Raw genomic sequence first — 8101 nt, 5'->3', positions numbered from 1 at the left:
GATGAGAGAGATCGAGATGTGGGCTGCATGCGCTGACAACGGTGAGCGAACTCTCGCGATCAATCATTACCTGCCACCTTCCAGGGTGGCTGGGTGGGTGTTGACTTTAATGTAGATATAAAGACAAACAGGAATTTCTTACCACTAATGCGGGAGAACATCCCGTTCCTCAAGCTCGTAACGTCTCCCACGGCTGTAACAACCTCGCGAAATACTTGCACAGACCTCGCCTTTGAGAACCAGGCACTGGTGCAGCAAGTCGAGCATATATCCATCTATTTCGCAGGCCACAAAGCTTTTTTCACTCAGTCAAGAAGTGTTAGTGGAGTGTTTTTTGAAGAAGGATTATGTGTGATAAAAAACACGTAGTCTGTAATTCTACACACATGTCTTGCTTGAATTATTTTCTTCAATATATCGAAAAGCTGAAAGAGCTGATGACCTGCGCTCAAATTTCGCATTAGGAAGTAATGTAATCGTCGGCAACTTTCTTTCAAAACACAAAGTACCAGCATTAAAAAAAAAGTAAACCAAAAGCGAAACTAGATGTAGCCCATCAACGGGACGTCACGACCATGGTCACGACGCATCTTTTTACATGGAGGAAGATAATTTTTAGTTTTTCTTACTTCATGCCGTCCAATAAGCCACGAAGATTGTCAAAACCTGTCATGATATGTTCGTTAATTGGCTGAGCTGGGGACTCTAAGGGAGAGATTGGGTCATTATTTGTCTTAAATAACCAAAAGCTATCTAAAATATTTGCCCTTCAGTTGGTTACATTAACTCTATGCCTTCAGCAAACAAAGAGCAAAATTAATGGGAAATTTTAATATTCGCTTCCGCAGCAGCAATACTTCGCCCCGCTGAAAAATATGACACTGAGGAACCAAACTGCAGAGAACGCACTGCGAAAGAGGTGAAAGTTTCAGCAAAATCAGTGGAGGTAGAAAACACCCCAGTTGCCCTTACTAGACCACGGCCGACTGAATAAGCTTACCTGTAGAGATTTGGAAGTTTATACTTCCTTTAGACGTTAATTATGGCCACAAAGATGCTCTAAACATGTGCTGTGGTAAATGTCCCTTTTCCATCTTTGCCTTGCACACTGTAAGAGGGCGCTGTTAAGCAAACTCATTCAGAGTGCTGGTCATTGGCTTTGAGATGTCCAGTTGATGAAACAGTTGTAAATTGTTATTAGCCGTTATTAGCCATGAGCATCCATGCCATGGCCACAAATGTGGCGGGCTGTTCCCGCCATAGAGTTAATAGAGTTCCCGCCTCACCGCATGGGCGTCTTTGCTGCACATGTCACCTTCGCTACAAAGGCACCACGGCTCCGCGACAGAAATCCAGAATGTTCCCGCTAGTGCATCCGCGGCAACGCTCGGCGTGTCAGTCCACGGAGCCCGTTTTCTTCACGTCCTTGCGAGGTGCCGTGAGTGATGGCATGATGCTACTTTTCCAATGCACCGTGTTTTACGACGGCTTGACATGGCGAAGTGCAAACTCAAACAAAGGAAGCGTTTACTTTTCCGCAGGGACGACTTTTCATTGTCTAGGCGGGTATTTTCATAGTCGCTAAACCGCCTTCTTCAACATATTTATTAGAATGCTTGAATGATTCCGGCTGATGTGTGAAAAGCGGCTGCCTGGTTTAGGATTCGGTGCACACGGACTGACAGGCAGTGCGTGCGTGTTTGGTTCTGATAATTGCGCGTTTTCTTTCGACATGTAAATGACTTAGGAAGTTCGCATATCGCTGCTGCCGCCGCGGTGGCTCAGCAGTTATGGTGCTCGGCTGCTGTCCCAAAAGACGCGGGTTCGATCCCGGCCGCGGCGGCTAGAATTTCTTTGGAGGAGAAATTCTAGAGGCCCGTGTACTGTGCGATGTCAGTGCACGTAAAAGAACCCCAGGTGGTCGAAATTTCCGGAGCCCTCCACTACGGCGTCTCTCATAGCCTTAGTCGCTTTGGGACGTTAAACCCCATAAACCAAACCAAACCATATCGCTGCTACAGCTGCTTAGAATGTGCCGCGCAAAGTGTGAGGACTGAGGAAGCGAGATTGCCAGGCAATGCTAGCGGGCCTCGCTTGGGAAAGAAGTGACATGCTGTCGTGTACAAAAGAGAGGCAATATGGCGGCGCGGCTTGCGACGGTTTCACATGGTGCGACGCCATGTGCGACGCGAACGAAAAAATATGGCCCGTATAGTGAACTAGAATGGCCCGGTAGCACTGTCGTTGTGACAGTAATCGCAGCCGCCGTTTCACATGCCAACTAATATATTCGGTGCCGTCGGTGCGACCTTTCAGCGGCCAAAAATTGTTTGGCTGCAATAAATGTCAAACGTTGCAGGCGTTGATTTCCTAATCATGGGTAATTATATTGAGCCTTGTTCAGTAAAACGTTTTCGAGATTTTTATTTTTTTTTTGCCTTTAATTGTTACCCGATACGCAACTACGCCCAGCTCGCCGCAAAGTGTTGCGCGCGGGTCGGCCTCCGGCGCGCGATCTTCGACATCGAGTATTCAACAGTGACACCCTAGAGGGACCTTTCTAGCCTCCGTTTCTTTCGCTATGAACCTGAGCGCAAAGCATTTTGCTTCTCGACGAGTACTACCTACTTGAAAAGAAAATGCTGTTGATGAGCAGTACATCAGCCGCAAGCAAAGTTTCGGTTCTGGCAGACGGCCGAGCAGGCGCTATACCCCCATATTTCAGCCCGCAGCAGCTCCTCAGATTGGAGGAGTATTACATTCTGCAGAAGAAAAGGATTCTCTTGAGCGCTCCGGTACCTAGGTGGTGGTGGATGGTGCCGATATGGCAAAACCGCAAGGAAGAGTCAGTGTTCTACACAGTGGTGAGTTCATACTGTCAAAATTCATTCATGCTTGTGTTCTCATACTAGAATTTCTGTGTGCAGATGCCTTTGCTTATTTCTGGCAACCCCGAGACTTCAAGAAATATTTCAGAATGAAGCCTGAAAAGTTTGAGGCATTGCACTCGCTCCTTGAGGAGCAGCTTATGTTGTGCGTGAGCCACTGCCGTCGCGAGCACGGCTGGCAATAACGCTCTGGGACGTACTGTCGCGATCACAATATTGCGGGACGTCGGAAAGCGTAGCAGAACTGTGTTCCGCACCATCTAACGGCACAGCCTCGCTCCTTCTCCCCCTTTCAGGCATCTCTGTACTGTCACTCGTAGCACGTGCGCAGTTCGTAGATCACTGCTAGCGCCAGGTGCCGCTTCGGAGTCTAGCCAGCATCTGGCTCGGCCGCTGATGAATGAAGCAGATAGCGCGTCGATATCGTGGTGTAGCGACTCTTGATAAAGGAGAGGGAGCGCGCAATTATGTTTTCTGTTTTTGCTGTGCAAGTGTATGCGCGCTGAACTAACAGGCCTCAAGGCTGAGTGCCGGGATGACCAACCTATTCTCGAGAAGAATTTTGGTATACCAAGCACTCCCCTGAATATGCGGTTACGCAAACATATAGGCGAAAAGGAAAAGGCAGATTTATTTTGCGCATGAAAGAGAAAGCCATGATACTCGACAATCATTCTCTCAGATGTGTTCCTCTTGTTCAGCGCTCTGTGAAGCCCATGCGCCGTTGATTTGACGACGACGTCATTCGCTGATCGCGGTTGATCTGACGTCAACCGGAGTGACACTCGAGCTCGTACAAGGAAGGAATGTGCCCGACATAAAGGCAGATAAGAGTTAATGGTGCAAGCAGAGCACGGGTTGGTATGCATATGTCAAATGACATTTTGATGCAACAAAAAAAGACAGGCAAATATGCAGGCTTCTAAAGCTCACGAACAAGGTGCGGATGTTTGGCTGATCCAGTACCACGTTCCTAATGCCCCGCAAAATTGCCATCCACGGCGATTACTTCTTGTAGGCGTCCTGACCTGGCACCAACTCAGTATCAGAGCGCATGCACTCCCTCTTGTGGCTGAGGCGCGACCATAGCGCATCTGCTGTTGTGGTGCCGAAACCTGTCGAAGCGAGGCGCTTCTTCAGAAGTCCCCAAATGTTTTCTATGACGTTTACGTCCGTGCCGTTTGGCTGCCACTGCTACCGGTTCAGGCCCAGGAGTCTGAGAGGGACTCCACAATGCGAGCTGTGTGTACAGGGCTGCGGTCATGCTGCAGCCAGTACAGCCCGTCTGCAAATGAGCTGTGCAAGATATAAGGCACCAATGTGAACTCTGTGATGTCCCTGTATGCTGCGGCGTTGAAGCGCCCGTCAATGCGCATGAGGGGCCCAAATCCATCCTTCAAGACGGCGCTCCAGACTCTGACGGTGCACCGGCCACTTGAAAGCACACTTTGCGTGTAACTCAGCAGATACTTGGTTGGAGGAAAGGGGGGAAAGTAAAAGCAGGTGAGAGTATTGTTAAGCCAGCTTGGGTGTAGTTCAGTTGTTTTATAAGTGAAGAACGTACTGGCAGAACAACTGCTGTACGTGAAATTTATCACAGGGAAGCAGCTAGAAAAGACATTTCACACCTAGTTAAGTCAGCTGTACGCATGGAAACATTGCAGCAGTAAACCACTGTTAAGCTGTTATGGTCCAATATTTGTTGCAAGACAAGTCAGGCAGTAACTGTGAACCTGATGGAAGAACACAAGATTGGAATTGTGGTTCACTGCATAAGCACACTCAAATAAAACTAAATATTTCGTGGCTTTTTAACAAATATAACGGGCGACTTTAAAAGCGCATACCAGAGAATATGTGGCTATTCTTCCCTACCGGCAACTGAGTGGTTACCAGACGCGCCGGTTGTGGTGCCACCTCATGCTGAAAGTTGACTCGTTGGTAAAGACAACATGAGACCAGTCGTGCACGGTCCACTGCTCCTGGGCTCGTGCAAACTCCAGCCTCTGTCGTCGCTGCTTGTCAGACAGATGGGGCTTCTGAGCCGCCACGCAGTTTTGAAGTTGGGCTTCCCTCAGTCTTCGCTTTATAGTGCACAAGACACCTGAATTCCCAGCTATTGTGGCAATTCTCAGGCAGTGATAAAGGGATCGGCCACTGCAGCAGCAATGATCAGCCGGTCTTCTTCCTTCTGCGTGGCTCTTCGACAACCGGAGCGCTCGGCATCCGTTATTCTTTCGTTGTCTTTTCGGGAGGCACGAGCGACCGTGGATTTCGATCTGTCCGTGCGGCGGCATATTTCCCGCTGAGGCACTCCTTCGACAAAAAGGCGCGCAATAAATCTTCTTTCTTAGGCAGGAACTCTCGGCGGCATTTTTGCAGATGCAGAAACTCATCAGAGCTACCCACTTATATACCTTCCACTAGCAATCCCTGGCCAGTCAACGCCCCAGGTTTAGAACAACTGCTGAGATCACTGTGTCGAAGGTTGGAAAGAAATGTCAGCACAAAAGCTCATGGGTAGCTGCTGATGCTGTCTTAGTGACAGCTCTGTGACGTTCGATGCCAGGACGCCTTCAAGTAATAATCGCAGTGGATGATAATTTCACTGGGCATTAGCAAAGTCGAACTGGGATAGCAACCCCCCCTTCTTGGCCATCGGCTTTAGAAGGCTGCATGTCTACTTGTGCATTTTTTTATTTCGCCGAAATGCTGTTTACATGAGGATATTGCATGACGCTCCACTTGCGCCATTGACCCTTTTCTGTTTTCGTCTCTGACACGGCTCTTTTCTGTATAGACTCAGCGTTGATGCATCTAGCGCACTCCGGTTGGCGCCATATTAAGTGCAAACAATAAATGCCGTCGACGTAAAGTTAACTGCGCATTAATGTCGCTTAGTGCTGGACTGTACACATCTGAGAGACTTCTTGCCGAGTGTTAACTTTCAAGGAAGGTGTTTTCACTTCTGTGTCGCAAAAATTAATCACACATTTCCTTGCTTTTTTGTTTACTGTAGCTGTATTTTTCGCGTAGGCTTTGGCATTCCACCGTTCATCACGTCCAGGAGCAGTCGTTTATCCTAGCATTCAGAGCTTTGTTCCCACTTAAGCGTGTGTGTGCTGGAAACAGAGGGCTATGCCTGTGGAGACAATGCACACGAATAAAAAAATGCGAGGGCCATCTTACGTTACAACTCGGCAAATTTACGCACTAAATTAAACGACTCCTCATTGCAAGTCCCCTCCCCTTTCCCCAGAGTCGATCCGTCGTGAAAGCGGCAACTATCTGCTTCACCCATCGCAGCCGTTTGCGCAGACCTGGATATCGAAGTGGCACCTGGCACTTGTTCCAATCTCCATGCGCTGCGCGTGAGGTAGGAGTGAGGCTACAGATATACCTAAGAACGAACGAGCGGGAGTGCGCCTTTAGATGGCACCGAATGCAGTGCTGCCATGCTTTCCGATGTCCCGCAATATTGTGATCGTGACAGTACACAAAAATAACAGTACGCGCAAAATTATTTTGCCTTAATATGTCATTCTTTTTGTTTGCTGCTATTTTCCAGCGTCCTTTTAATTTTAGGCTCTTCCCAGACGTAAATTCATTTTAGGCCCAAATTTTTATGATGATTAAAAACATCTAGCAAATAAGCTTCGATGAAACCCTCGTAATTGTCAAGTTTTTTTTTTTTTTTCAGGTACCTGGCTTCAGGCATGTATATGCAGGATGTGGCCCTGGAGTTCCGTGTTGGGACATCGACAGTATCCTCTACAGTTCATTCTACATGCAGACTGCTGTCAACTACATTACAGCCTTTGTACCGTAAGGTATGTATTGTATCTACATTATTTTGCACACGTAAGCTAAACTGGTTTTTTGTGCATTTGAAGACGGAGTTCTTCGTGCAGGAATGCAGATTTCACCGTTTATCTCCACTATTAGTCTCAACAAGCAGTTCGGTGCTTTAATTTTGAAATGTATATAATTTAAATAGCTTCCATTTCAGGTGGCAACGACTGAAAAATGGGAGGAAGTTGCCAGAGGTTTCAATGAGAAATGCAACTTCCCAAATTGTGTCGGAGCAGTCGATGGCAAAACACGTACAAATCCAGGCCCCTCCGCACTCAGGTAGCTTCTACTACAACTACAAAGTATGTTGTTCTTGATAGCAGTGCATCATTGAGACTTGACTGTGTTTGCAAAACATTCTCATTACAGGAAACCTACTCCATTGTGTTGATGGTGGTTGCTGATAGCAACTTGAAGTGCGTGATGGTTGATGTTGGTGCATATGGTCGGCAAAGTGATGGGGCACTTCAAGCATGTCACGGTTTGGCAAGTGCCTTGAAAGAGGTGGTCTTGGGCTCCTTGGACCCGAACACCTGCCAGGCACACAGACGGCAGCACCCCATGTGTCTGTGAGAGATGAAGCGTTCCAGCTTCAGCCAGATTTTCTCCGGCCTTATTTTGGCAGTAGCCAAAGTGAAGAAAAAAGAATCTTCAACTACAGGCTCAGCAGAGCAAGGTGATTTTGGCGATTCTGCAGTGTATATTTTATAGTCAGATTAACACGCCGCGTGAAGTTATCATTTACCGTTTGCTTTTCAGGAGGTGTTGGAAAATACTTTTGGGGTTATGGTGTCGTGGTTTCGCATCTTTCGACGCAGCATCAACCTTCTGCCAAGCAATGCCGACTATGTTGTGGTGGCATGTTGTGCACTTCACAACTTTCTTCGTGACGATGTCGTGTACATGTCTGCCACTTCTTATGATGAACCTCGAGATGCGGCCAATGGTCAGTTGTGTTCAGATGGTGGATCGGGTATGCTTGATCTTCAGCCACCATCTGGACACAATTACAGCTGGGCAGCTGCAGAAAGCAGGGATTTGTTTTCTACATATTTTTCAAGTTCCTGTGGTGCTGTGCCATGGCAGCGAACATCTGCTGGCCCGTGTAATTAGTGGATAATTCAATTTGAACAGTTATTATCTTTTGTACCCTTCTTTGGCCTCTTATTTTCTGTATAGTGAAATAATCCTCATTTTTGACTAAGTTCTCTGTATAGAATTCACTCAAGGCTCATAGCACTCCTTGAAACCCTTGAAAACCTTGGAATTTAAAAATAGCATTTTGAAGGCCTTGAAAACTCTTATTTGAAGTCCTTAAATATACTTCAATTTCTACAATGGGCTCTCGTTCAGCTGGTTTT

At 47.2% G+C, this 8101-nt stretch overlaps 1 pseudogene; it reads left to right on the top strand.

Moving 5' to 3' along the window:
• The first annotated feature begins 6604 nt into the window (after positions 1-6604).
• LOC149333110 (uncharacterized) lies at positions 6605-7239 on the top strand (annotated as a pseudogene).
• The last annotated feature ends 862 nt before the right edge of the window (positions 7240-8101 follow it).

Source organism: Amblyomma mixtum, chromosome 8, assembly GCF_055824585.1.
Source record: "Amblyomma mixtum isolate Tamu chromosome 8, ASM5582458v1, whole genome shotgun sequence".
Lineage (NCBI taxonomy): Eukaryota > Metazoa > Arthropoda > Arachnida > Ixodida > Ixodidae > Amblyomma > Amblyomma mixtum.
The sequence above is the reverse complement of the archived record's forward strand: the minus strand, read 5'-3'. Positions and strand labels throughout refer to the sequence as shown.